General features: G+C 39.5%; 1 long non-coding RNA gene across 1 annotated transcript in view; it reads left to right on the top strand.

The window, feature by feature from the left end:
* Nucleotides 1-13,083, top strand: part of LOC137175687 (uncharacterized) — a 262,964-nt gene that overhangs the window by 225,718 nt on the left and 24,163 nt on the right. The gene's annotated exons all lie outside the window — the stretch shown is intronic.

Here is a 13,083-nt window from a genome sequence, read left to right as displayed (position 1 = left end):
TAATGGTGTATGTAAGCAAGTACGTTGAGATAAGATTGAAAATTAGTGAAATGGTCATTCAAGAAAACAGCCAGTCTGTTGGTTTGCACCAGATAAAAATCACTCTTTTTGTTAAGTGAGCTGTCATTAGCTCCAAAAAAGCAGTTTGAAAAAGACCCTGTTGCGAAGTGGAGGGGTCTTGATCACCTTGAAAGGGCCAATTTTAAAATAATTACTGGTTTCTCGTTTATTATCCTTCTTATTACATTCCCACTTACAAGGCAGCAATTATTTGAGAAAATTAGGTGAGTGCAAGGCCAAGTAATTTAAAAGTTTCTACCAGAACCATAGTTTGGCCAGACCAAAACCATAGAACCATTCAAGGACCAGTCAAAAACAGCTTGTGAAATGATAATTAAATATCATACTGAAGATTTCAGACAGGCCACCTGTTGGGTCAAATCTGAAAATCAGGAAGGTGAACAGCGACAGGACCGAGATTCCCTCCTGGAACTTGTACATTACACACCACAGTATTTGAAATATTTGCGGCCACTCAACATCCAAAAAGAAAGGAGGCGGGGTGGTGAGGGGTAAGGGGCTGAGCTATGCAGCTTCCAAATAATGAGGAAGGAATTAATTCAGTTGGGATTTCTAATTCTGCCAGACTGTGATTAATCCCATCAGTAAACAAAGCAGAGGTCATCGTGTTTTGGAGAACTCCAATTAGAGAGTAATCAGTGCTAATCAGACAAGCTGCTCACCGGCATCTTGGTGATTTCGGCAGTAAAGGGCTCTCCAGTGAATAGTCTGCCCTCCACACTGAGAACGACCGACCCACACTCTGTGATCCTGTGTTAAGGGAGTGGGAGGCAGAAGAAAGAGAGGAGGCTAATTAGCGGTGCCATTCATTAGCGGTGGCGTGTGATGTGTGCTTGGGTGGGCTGGCGAAATGTGAGTGTTGTTCTGATGTGATGACATGCTTTAAGTTAGTGTGTGCATGAGGTAGTTATGTGTACAGTGAGCTCAGGCACATTTATGTCTGTTTACGATCTCTCAGTTGACTTGCTAAGCTGTAAGAGTCAAGAATTAGAAACGTCGACAAATCATTTGCCCAGAGATCACCAGAGGGCATACTGCTTCAGATGTAAATGAACAGTGACTCACTGTTTTCTTCCACTGTCCGGCCTTGAATCATAAAACTTGCCTTTGCATGTGATGCCAGCTTTCAAGGGTAAAGGCCCGCCTAAATGAGATTGTTTGCCAACTGATCTGACACATTGCATTTGCAACTACAAAGGAAAAAATATATTAATTTTTTACCCCTTTAGAATAGTGCACTGCACAGAAAGGTGGCCTTGATGCATCATCTGACAATTTACTATCCACTGTCACGAGACCATTTCTTATTGGTAGCTCCTGCACATCAACAGCACAGTCCTCCCTCTTTGTGTCTTTCTTTCTCTCTGTAGCAGCACGATTGGTCCACAGGGAGCCCTAATCAAATAACTTGCAGGCCATTGCAGCTGCCATTTCAGCCATTTCGGTGGAATACACACAGATGCTGGGTGGGCTCCCTTCTGGCCTATCAGACCAAACAGTGATGTAAGGCTTTACTCATCACTATTACCTGTCTCAGCATTGGAGACATTTATAAGCCAAGGAGTGCGCCGCAATAATGAGTTTGTGTTTATTGCTAACATGTTGCCAGTAGAAATAGCAGATCCTAAGTGATTTGTGAGTTTAATTCCTCCACCTGGCCCTCTGATGGCCTATTGTCCCCCTCCCACACCCCAATATACATAAATGACATGTTAATGACTCGTAGACTGATAATGGCTTCTGTGGGCGGTGATTTGCTGGGTTCATTCGTATCTCAAGGTTATCTCTGAATCATACTTCTGACTGTGAGCTGTGATAGCTCAACAAAAATCAATAAGAACTTTTAAGTTGTTTTAAGTTCTCATTCTGTCAGACAAAACAAAAGGATTTTGTTTTTGTCTTAGGACATCGGGAGGGTTTCTGATCAATGTTCATTATGTCATTGACAGGCCTAGATTGCTTTCTTGAGCACTCTGTCTTTATCCTGAGAAATGTGTAGTTAGATGACCCAACATGCTGCAATGTCAACAGCTTTTCATGGTTATTCATTTTCATATGCCTCGCATTCAATTTGCATTGCACAGCAAACTTAATTCATTTTTGTTATTCAAATGAAAGTTCTGAAAGAAAAATCAAAGGGTAAAGCCACAAACAATTTGCTGACACTATATACCTTTCTTGTTCTGTTGCGTTTGTAAAATCCATTGCCTAAAAAGAAGTACTGTTTTGGGGCAGTCGACTTGGCTCCTTTAAAAGAAAAAAGCACAACCATAGCCCTTTTGCCTAAAAGATTGATTAAAAAAGAATGTAGCCTCCTCTTGGCTAGCACAGCCTCCAATTAGCATCTAGTTAAGCTATTTGGAGTAACGTTACTGTGGAATTTGAAGGCAGTCCTTTGGGAAAGTCTTTCTCGCTGAGGGAAGAAAGGAATCCTTATATCCTCCTTAATTAAAACATGATTTACGCTTAGTCCCAGCTATGAAGTTGCCTTTGATGGTTCTTTTGTCAATTAAAAGTAAGTCCTATGGAAGATTACATAGCACTCATTACAAGCAGGTTATTCTCAAGGACATGCAAGTTCTGGCTTTCAAGTAAGGAGCTGCCGGGTGGGTTAGTGCAAGGACACAAAAACTCTTATATCGAGGGCTGGCCCCTCAGAGTCTCTCACACCTCCTCATTTTCCTCCCCCTCTGTCTCTTAGGCTCTCCTCCACACAAACAAAAGTAGACGTCTCATTGCTGTTATCAGATGCGCGCCCCGGTGTTCTTCTCGCATGTAACGGACATGGTTGTTATCAGCTAAATCCTGGGCTGCACATCTGCCAAAGTCCTCACGCTCCATTTACGCCCCACCATCGAAACACCAATACAGCACTTATGCACTTTGAAAAAATCTTAGCCTGCCTGAAAGAGAAGGGCAGCATGAATATTTAACAAGGAAACTGCTTTTAGATAGTGGCAGGTAAAATAAAAAAAAGGTGGGTCTGGCTGGTCTAAATGTCTCCACCTGATGAGGCTGAGACAAAGACCAAGCATCCAGCTGCCCTCCAGCCACCCCCTAGCTGTACTCGGGACATTCATTGGCCCTGACGGAATAAATAGTAAGTCAGGGCACTGAGCGGAGTGCTGGAGGTATTCCTCCCTTTGGAATTCAGCAACAGAGTAGTGTTATGTCACCAAAGTTTATTTGGCGTCAGAGAAATTCGTACACTTTCCTGCCATAAATCCTCCGTACACTCCTCATACCCCTAATGGAGAGGCTGAAACCAATTCGCTCAGTTTTTCCCCTTTCTGTACTTTTTTTGTGCCAGCTTTAATTGCTGTTCCAATGTTGCCGTCAGGTCAGACAAGAAACACTATGAGCTGCTCAATACTCGGCTGCAGATTCAATATTGCTAATTCCCATTTTGGCCCAGAGAAAACAGCAAGCCATGATTTAGGCTGACAGCCCAACAGCAGAGTATATATTTGAATGAGACCATAAGATAAAAGACCCCTTTTCCTGACATTAGTCACCTTGCACCCTCAAAATCTATCACAATATGGTTTCATTGCTTCCCGAGATTTCAACTGCCCCTCCTTCTTCCGACTAGGGGGGTCGTATGTGTAGATTGGAATAGAAATTGACAGGATCAAATAGGATCAATTATTAAATCTGCTGTTTGACAGAGGATGAAGTAGAGGTGGGTGGGGAGAGGACGAGAAGGGAAGAGAGAGAAGCTTTTCCTGTGTTGGGTAATATCTTTCATGGCTGGGAAAAAACATGGAAGATTTGTGCACTCGGGTGGGTAAAAAAAACATGCTTGTCAGTAGCACGATTGACAGTTTATTTAAGAGGCCATTAACTTTACATATGCTGCTTTGAAAAGACATACATACATAACAGATTAAGGCCCAGAGGCGCTGAGTTTCCTCACATCCACTATGCTGAAAATATACCAGATTAAGGCAAAGGCTTCTCTAATGAAAACATATATTTATTGACAGATCATTTCAAAAATGGGAGGTTGGTGTTGCTACTTACATCTCATGGTGTTCTGCTAATAGAACCATTAGAAATATAACAAATCTGACAGCTTGACCTTTCGAATTTCATGTTGTCTTACAGAAGCACCTCTTACTTTAAATCACTAAGAAACTGTACATTAATCATATGCTGTGCATTGTTTTGTGCTGTGAAATGTCAGCTTTGAAGGTTGGACCAAATGATGGAGATACAGTCAGGTCTAATAACTCTTCTGCTGTGATATAATCAACGCCCACTGTTGGCAAAGGCATTAAAACTTTTAACATTTAAATAGATGGTTTGGTAAACTTTTTATTTATGGAATTACATTTTATTAATTTATTTGTATAATATAATATATAGCAGTGGAATGCTCTGCTCAATAAACAAATGTGTGTCTGTAATAAATGACTGATCAGTTTGATTTTAGGGCAAATAATTTTGATAAGAGAAAAGAAGATCCAATTTAAAAACATGACAGGGGTAAGTTCACTTTGGAATTTATTTCTGTCTTCCAGCTTCAATCTCAGAATTTTGCTATTTCAAGCTTATACATTTAGCGTTTAAAACAACAATTTATTTTGATGCAGCCATGTAATTTTCATATGCAAACAAGACAGCAGAGAGAGACAACCTTTACAAGCTTCTTCACTTCTTTTGCATTTTGCTAACAGGCCATGTTTCACAGGAAAAAATATAAAACAGACACTGTTACTTGACAAATATTTCCATTACAGCTTAACTTTTATTATTTTTTTAAAAATTATTTTTATTCATGCATTTGACTTCTTCTTCTTGTTTAAATAATGGGCGGCACGGCACTGTGGCCTCACAGCAAGAGGGTTCTGGGTTCAAACCCACCTGCTGGCTGGGGCCCTTCTGTGTGGAGTTTTGATGTTCTCCCTGTGCCTGCGTGGGTTCTCTCCGGGTACTTTGGCCTCCTCTCACAGACCTAAAACATGCAGGTTAGATTAATTAGAGACTATAAATTGCCCATAGGTGTGAATGTGAGTGTAAATGGTTGTCTGTCTCTATACTATATGTTAACCCTGCGATTGACTGGTCACCTGTCCATGGTGTACCCCACCACTCGCCCAATGTCAGGTAAGGCTCCAGCTCCCCCGCGACCCTCTTGAGGATAAGCGGTAAAGAAAATGGATGGATGATTGGATGGATGTTTAAAGAATGCAATTGTTCTAAAATTGAACAGAAGCAACATCCTCTTTGAAATAGGAATAAAAAACAATAAGGTTTATGGAAAATTTGGATCTTAAATTAAAGTAAAACACAAATTGCTCAAGGTTGCACAAGATCCAATGAGTTATGAATCACTAAAATTCACTAAGATTCAAATCGGATCTGACATCAATCAAACATCATATTTCACCTGGTACATCAAGTATTTTACCCTTTTTGGGCAGCAGGGTGGCAAAGTGAGTACTAAGGCTGTCCTTCATCTGGAAGGCCTAAGTTGACATTTCCATGACAGGAAGCCTCTGCACTGCTGAAGAGTTTGTCATGTCCCCCACTGCCACAAGTGCTGAACCTTTGACCTGCCGCTAAGTCGGAGGCGAGTGCATACCACTGTTCCCGGACCTGAGTAATATCACAAAGTTCCTGATCCCTCATTTGTTCGTGTTTGAAACAGTTTGGGAGGGTGTCATGGGTTTCCAGCTCTTTTGTTTGGTGGCATCCAGCTGGGTTAGACAGAGGACAGGGCACTGAGTCAGCACAGCGAGGCGGCCGCAGCGAGGAGCTGATTTAAACCACCACCGAACCAGGGCTCAACTTTCATTAGCCGTTGTCATTATTCCCCGGCCGCTGTCTGACAGATGGCATTGTGGGATATCGGATTTTATGGCAGGTCATCTTTCATATCCAATTTCTTTTCCCATTTGATGAAAAGTTCTCGCTCCAGTCAAATTCATTTTGCAGTTTGAATATTGATCGGACTCTGCACTCTTTCTCCTACCCCTTCTCACTCTCTTGCTCTCTCTATCTCTATCTCTCTCTCTCTCTTTCTTTACCAACATCAAATGCAAGTCTCTTAAGACTTAATGGTCTCTTGCTCTTGGCGCTCGGTCTGGAACACTGGTGCTTGTCTCTGTGATGTACAGTGAACCACCATGAAAAAACATGAATAAACATGAGGTGAATTTGGAAGTCAATTAATAACCCTGCATTTATCAATTCTCACTTTTCAAGTTTGCATTAATACAATCATTCCCTGTAATTACTGTAGGGCCTAATTACCAGAGCACATTTAAATAAGATTGAATCAGTAATGCAATACAAACAAGTCTAATGGCATATAGGAGCACGGAGAGGTTATAATGCTGCTCTACCTAATCTATTATATCAGCAAATCCTTTGAGGGCTGTTGAAATTAGCTTTAGCCTCACCCTGAAATAAATTGATGGCTTTTGAAAGGTACCGTCCGTCTCCCAGCCACTCCGCAAGGACATTAGGGGTCAAGATCTGGCTCTGATATGGCAGCACTGAGCTTTTATTCCCTGACGCTTTTTTCATTTCGCAGACAGGATATAGATGGGGGATCAGTGGAGATATTTTGCCTGTGCAGACGGTGACCTGACAGAATCCTATTCCACCTGTTTGCACTGACAGAACCGTTGCCGGAAAATGGCCGAATGTAATGACCCATTAAAAATTCAGTGTCTGGCATAATGAGATGATCGTGTCCTGCCAGTAGTGTCTTGGATCTGAGGAACATTGCATAGAGGGGGTGGGTAGGGGGGCGGGGGGGACAATATTACATTTTAACTGATAAAAAGCTTGAAGGGGACTGTAGATATAAGTAGATCTGGTAGATGAATAAGTCTTTATCATGTAAATATGACTTGCTTCAGCGCAGCTGGGAAATATGGGGCCTTTGGTCAGAATGAGCTTTGTGTCAAATTAGTGTAAGTAATGGCTCATTTCTGAATAACACGATTTACTAAAACAACCTATAAAATGACTTTTTCAGATAGGCACAAAATGAAACAATCCAACCTAAAACTCGCAAAGCATGAAGGAACAGATTTGTCTTGGCGAAATATTGCAATTTGAGAGGTGATCAGGCATGAGATAATGGAAATCTCAATCTGGACCTGTTCATTTCCAAAAACCCCTTTCAGCTCTCTGGGGCTACAAGGCAAGCTGTCAGCATGGTGCCACACAAACGTTCTGAATGCAAAAAATGTCATTGCTTGTTTGTTTTTCTGCTCCATCAACTTGGGTCCCACAGAGGTATGTCAAATACTCAAAAAGAGTGCTGCAGAAAATTAGCATTACTACCCCTTTTTTCCCCCTCCCAAACCTCACTTATATTCAATCTGCATTGAGACCGACAAGCCAGCTCCCTTCTGTGATAATGCATCAGTTGGACATCATTTTCCATAACAATCCCATGGGAAGCTATGAGATCTCCATGGGCCAGCAGGGTTATCCACTCATGGACTCTGGGCAGGACTGGCAGGAGTCAGCCATAAAGAGCCCCTCGCCAACCTAACAGTGCATGAAACACAGAAGCCTCCTTGGTCCACTGGTTCTCCCCAGGGCGGAGGTGAATGGTGAACATCACAAATAGTAGGATATATGTGTGTGTATGTGTGGCACATGGGTCTGAAGAACAGAACAGTAATGTCTCCTGCACAGCATCTGTCCAGTTGCCAGGGAGACCTTCATCCCCTTCCGGAGCTGTGGAGCGAGACATCACAAAGTATGTAACAATGTGGAACCGAGCTACGATTGGCTGGCAAACGGCCCCCAGCGTTGTATCACAAGTGTGGCAAAAGAGCTGACTGCCAAATCCTGTCGTCACGGGAACAAGGCCTCAGAGGTTCTTGGGAGACTCTTTGGTGGAAGAGGAGAGACAAAAGTGTTCCAGTCTGCGTGCAACTTTGGGCGATTACCACTGGATTTTTATATTATTTTTAGGTCACTGCCCGACTTATTGTCCAATCAGCATTTAAGGTGTGTACACATTAAGACCTTTCGGTGACAGAGTGTATGTGTATGATAGGGCTGTACATTCCTCTTGTCTTGTCAAGCCTTTTGTCTTGTCAAGCCACTTTGATTCATTGCCTTTAATGAAGCATCAAAAAAGGTTGATGATAACATGCCCATGTTAAGCAGGTATAATGTTTACCAGGGTTTCTGCCAGAAAAGTTGTTGGGTTTCTCTCTCTCTCGAGATGGCACACTCACTCTACACAACCTACGCACTGGGCTATTCCTTAAAGGAGCTATGCTACTTATGCTACATCTTAAAAATACATTAATACAACATACAATAAAAATTCCCCACCAAGCTTGCAATACACTAGTGGAAACCCTGTTTACCATGTTCACCATCATGATTTAGCGTGTTAGCATGACAAAATATGCCAATTAGCACTGAACACAAAGTGCAGCTTTGGCTGACATCATTATTCGTTTAGATACTTAGTCATAAACTAAAGTATTGCTCCCATGAAAAACTTGACCTGATGATGACACTTGATGAAAAGTTAAGGGGTCACCAAAGTACAGTACCTCCAGAAACACCGCAAATACTGCGGAAACATCACTCAAAACCACAAATGTCATCCTTGTAGTGGTGCAAGAGGAAAGGTTATGGGATCACCAAAGTCAGTAGGATCCATCATGTGGGAACCATGAATATCTTTACTAAATTTCATTGCAATTCATCTAGCAGTTATTGAGATTTTTCATTCTGGATCAAAGTGTCGGAAAAATCGATCAACTCAACATTGCCATCCATAGAAAGTGTCTGAAAAATACAAAATTTGATATTACAGTATATGGCCACAGTTGAGCTATCTGCCTGTGTCTGTTTTGGGCTTTTAGCAGGATCAAACACACTCACAAGCATAGAAAGCTGCTAAAAATACTCATCACTGAATTAAGTTCAAGTTTAAATTTTAGATTTGGAAATTAAAATTGTTGCTTGCCTTTGCATTGATGATTTATGTGAAACAATCTGAAATACTCTTATACAGCTACTTAAGATAGATCAAAGAGTCATGAGTGCCAAGTAGTAAGGGAGTCCTTTCCACCAAACTAAAAGGTCACGAGTTTAATCAGTAATCTGAAACCCATGTGTCCTTTTAAACACGTCTTAGAGCCTTGTATTACCCATTTTTTAGCTCACCCTTTGTCTCTCTGGTTACAAGAGTCACTTGAATGTAAGAGCAGATGATCAGATAAGATGGTGACTATTCACTGACATATGAAATGGTAAATGTGGGGGTTTACAGGAAAGTAATTTCAACAAGAACCGAATGGCGAAACCAGCAAGAAATAAATGAGCATTAAAGCTAATCATACAGACAAGCTCAAAAATATGGGTGAGCATCAGTATTGCTTTTTATGGCAGATTGTCTGTGCTTCCTCAGGCAAATCTAAAGAGAAACAGGCCTTTCTTGTAGAGGCAGCAAACAAATCAATTGATTATCGCCTGCTGATAAGCAAGCAGTACGGAAAACAAACACCACAAGATGGCGGTCACAAGAATATATAAAATGGGAGTAATCTAGAAAATAGAAACACTAGAAATTCCCCTTGTTTTTTTTGTTTTGTTTTGTTTTTAATACAATGTTGATATGACAGCATTTGAAAACATATGGTGGTCATTTGGTAAAAAAAAAGAAAGAAAGATAAGTATCTAATTATCAGATGTCACAGAGGCTTAACTACAAATGTGAAAAAGCAGGCAAAATAACCTACAATCACAAAACTCCCATCTTCAATCACGTCTCTGTACACACATCACCTGGCAATGGTCTGTGTGAGAGAGAAAAAAAATATAAATACACACAATATATCAATGATAGACCTGCCTCAACAAATTTCATTGGGAGGGGGACATCTATATCACACCCCATCAAGTAAAACAACAATCTAATAGAGAAAAAAGTATATAGAAAAAATAGAGATATGTACAAAAAATATATTGTATATAGAAAAAATGTAAGTTTGTAGGGCCAGAAGGCAAAATACAATATAAATCTCAAGGCAAAAAAATATACAAAAAAAGCACCAAATCTACAGTCATTGCAAAAATGCATAGCCTATATATCTGACTCATCGTTTATAGTTAATACACCTGGTAGTCATCAGTCCCAATCAGTCACAAAAAGGTTTCAAATCAAAATACACATTAAGACCTTTCGGTGACAGAGTGCCAAGTGTATAGATTTAAAAAGCCTCTCTCCTAAGAAGAATGTTATTAATGTCACCCCCTTGTCTAGGTGCAGAAACATGTTCAATACCAATATATCTCAAAGTGGACAGATTGTCTTTAAATGCATTGAAGTGGACCGCAACTGGATTTTTTTTTAACATGTTGTCTTATGCTTCTTCTGTGTTCAGCAATGCAAGTTTTTAGACGACGCTGAGTCTTTCCAATGTAGGCAAGTCCACATGGGCATTTGATCATATAAATAATGCTTTTGGTATTGCATGTAATGACATCTTTTTCTTTGAGCTGTTTACCAGAATGGGAGTGACTGAAAAAAAACAAAAAACAAAACGTGGAGTGTGTTGAAGGATTTCTTAAGAAATTTTCTCACAATTTTTTCAAATTGTTTCCCCAATGGAGAAAACTGTAAAATACACAAAAAACCTATCATCTACTGGTTGGCGCTTGATATTGAGACATTTATTCTGATCAACATTTTTAAATTTGTCAGCAGCAATTTGAATCCAACTCTCTGCATAGCCTCTTTCTCTGAACCTCTGAGTCAGAACAGAACTTTGTAGACTGTAATCTTGGTCAGAACAGCAAATACACCCTAACCTGTTAAATTGACTAATAGGCAGACTCCTTTTTAGAGGAGTAGGATGAAAGCTTTCACCATGCAAGATAGTGTTTTTGTCTGTGGGTTTTCTATAGAGATCATTTTTTAAGTCATTAACAATCTTCAAAAATCAAGCAAGAAAGAAGAAAATTAATCTTAGAACAGTCATAACTTGCAGTGATATGAAGATGGTTGCTATTTTCATTAAGAAATTGATGAAAATTGATGAGTTCATGTTCTGTGCCCAGCCAGAGCAGGAAAGGGCTTTGTAGGGATTAACAGCAGAGTCGAATACACATTTATGTTCATAATGACCCACAAATAAATTTGTATAAATTGTTGCCATAGTACTTGACTTATAGGTGCACCCAATGTAACCTTAACTCTAAGTGCCATTTTTTTAGTCACCTTCTGGTAAACAGCTTAAAGTAAAAGATGTCATCACATGCAATACCAAAAATGTTATTTATATGATCAAATGCCCATGTGAGACTCAGTACTGCCTAAAAACTTGCATTGCTGAACAGAGAAGCAGCATAACTCTAATGATCAAAAAAATCCAGTTGCGGTCCACTTCAATGCATTTAAAGACAATCTGTCCACTTTGAGATATATTGATATTGAACATGTTTCTTCACCTAGACAAGGGGGTGACATTAATAACATTCTTCTTAGGAGAGAGGCTTTTTACATCTATACACTTGGCACTCTGTCACTGAAAGGTCTTAATATGTATTTTAATTTGAAACCTTTTCTGGGATTGATTGGGACTGATGACTACCAGGTGTATTAACATTAAATGATGAGTAAGATATATAGGCTATTTTTTTGGGATTTTTTTCCCCTTTGAGATTTATATTGTATTTTGCCTTCTGGCCCTTTACCAATCATTAGATATTTTAAAACTATTGTTGTATGGTTGTTTTATGCTTTTACAATGCTGTTGTACTACAACCATACATTGTGTCTATATATATTTTTCTATATCTCTCTATTTTTTTTCCCCATTAGATTGTTGTTTTACTTGTTGGGGTGTGATATAGATGCCCCCCTCCTAATGAAATTTTTTGTGATAGGTCTATCATTGATATGATGTGTGTATGTGTATATATATATGTATATATATATGTATATATATATACATACACACACACACACACACACACACACATATATATATATATATATATATACACATATACATATGTGTATTTTTCTCTCCCACATAGACCTTTGCTCTAGGATGTGTGTATGGAGACCTGCGTGGTATTCCATAAAGTAGGTTTAGTAAAAACTCTGAGTTTGTTAACCCTGAGATGAGGGAAACTCTGGGTTTTCAGTTCCAGAAAGAGAGCTTACTAAAACTCTTACAGAGCCAGATACGTTGTTTCCTTATTCATTCAGTCCGTATCAAAGCGCATATCGAGGCGAATCTAAATCCTGGTTGAATATTAGTTTGTAACTCAAGGACTTTCTAAAGTTACCGCTTTTATGCACATCAGTCATTTCTTTGAATAGCGGTTTTTGCCCTCAAATTTAAATATTACACAGCATGAATTCACCCTCAGCTCAGAATAAAACATCTGCATGTCCTTCTTTTATAACACTGACTCTGTGCACACAAGACAGCTGTCAGTTTGTTAGAGCAGCTCCTGCACTGAAATATTTATTGCACATAATGTGTAATCTCAGTTTAAATTTAAACAATCAGTATGAAGCTTCAAACAGGTAAGACCAATGAATAATTATTTCTATCACCTATGATGTGATTGGTCACACTGATGGAACATAATTCCTATAATGTTGGAGATTACATATATGTTAATATTTCTGTGAGAGCAGGATGGAGCAGCATCACTGAATGCTGTTGAGCTAAGATACAAATAGATGTCTAAACATTTTAACATCTACTGTGTTTTAACCTTGACGCCTTTTGAAGTGAAAATCACCAAACACATTATTACCGGATCAGATTGTGATCTTACAATCATGTCTCTCTGTTTCTGATCTATATATTTCTTAAATCTTTAACTATATTTTTCATCTTCAGCTGCTGCCTCCTGTGTTTTGCTCCCGTCAGATTAAAGCAGAACAAATACGTTTAAAATGTGATGTAGGCTACAGCCTGATACAGTCAGATTCCACTTATCATCCATTAAGGAAATGTAGGTCTGGTAAATTAATAATTAATGGAC

This window comes from Thunnus thynnus, chromosome 23, assembly GCF_963924715.1.
Source record: "Thunnus thynnus chromosome 23, fThuThy2.1, whole genome shotgun sequence".
NCBI classification, from domain to species: Eukaryota; Metazoa; Chordata; class Actinopteri; order Scombriformes; family Scombridae; genus Thunnus; species Thunnus thynnus.
This window is presented reverse-complemented; position numbering and strand designations above follow the sequence as displayed.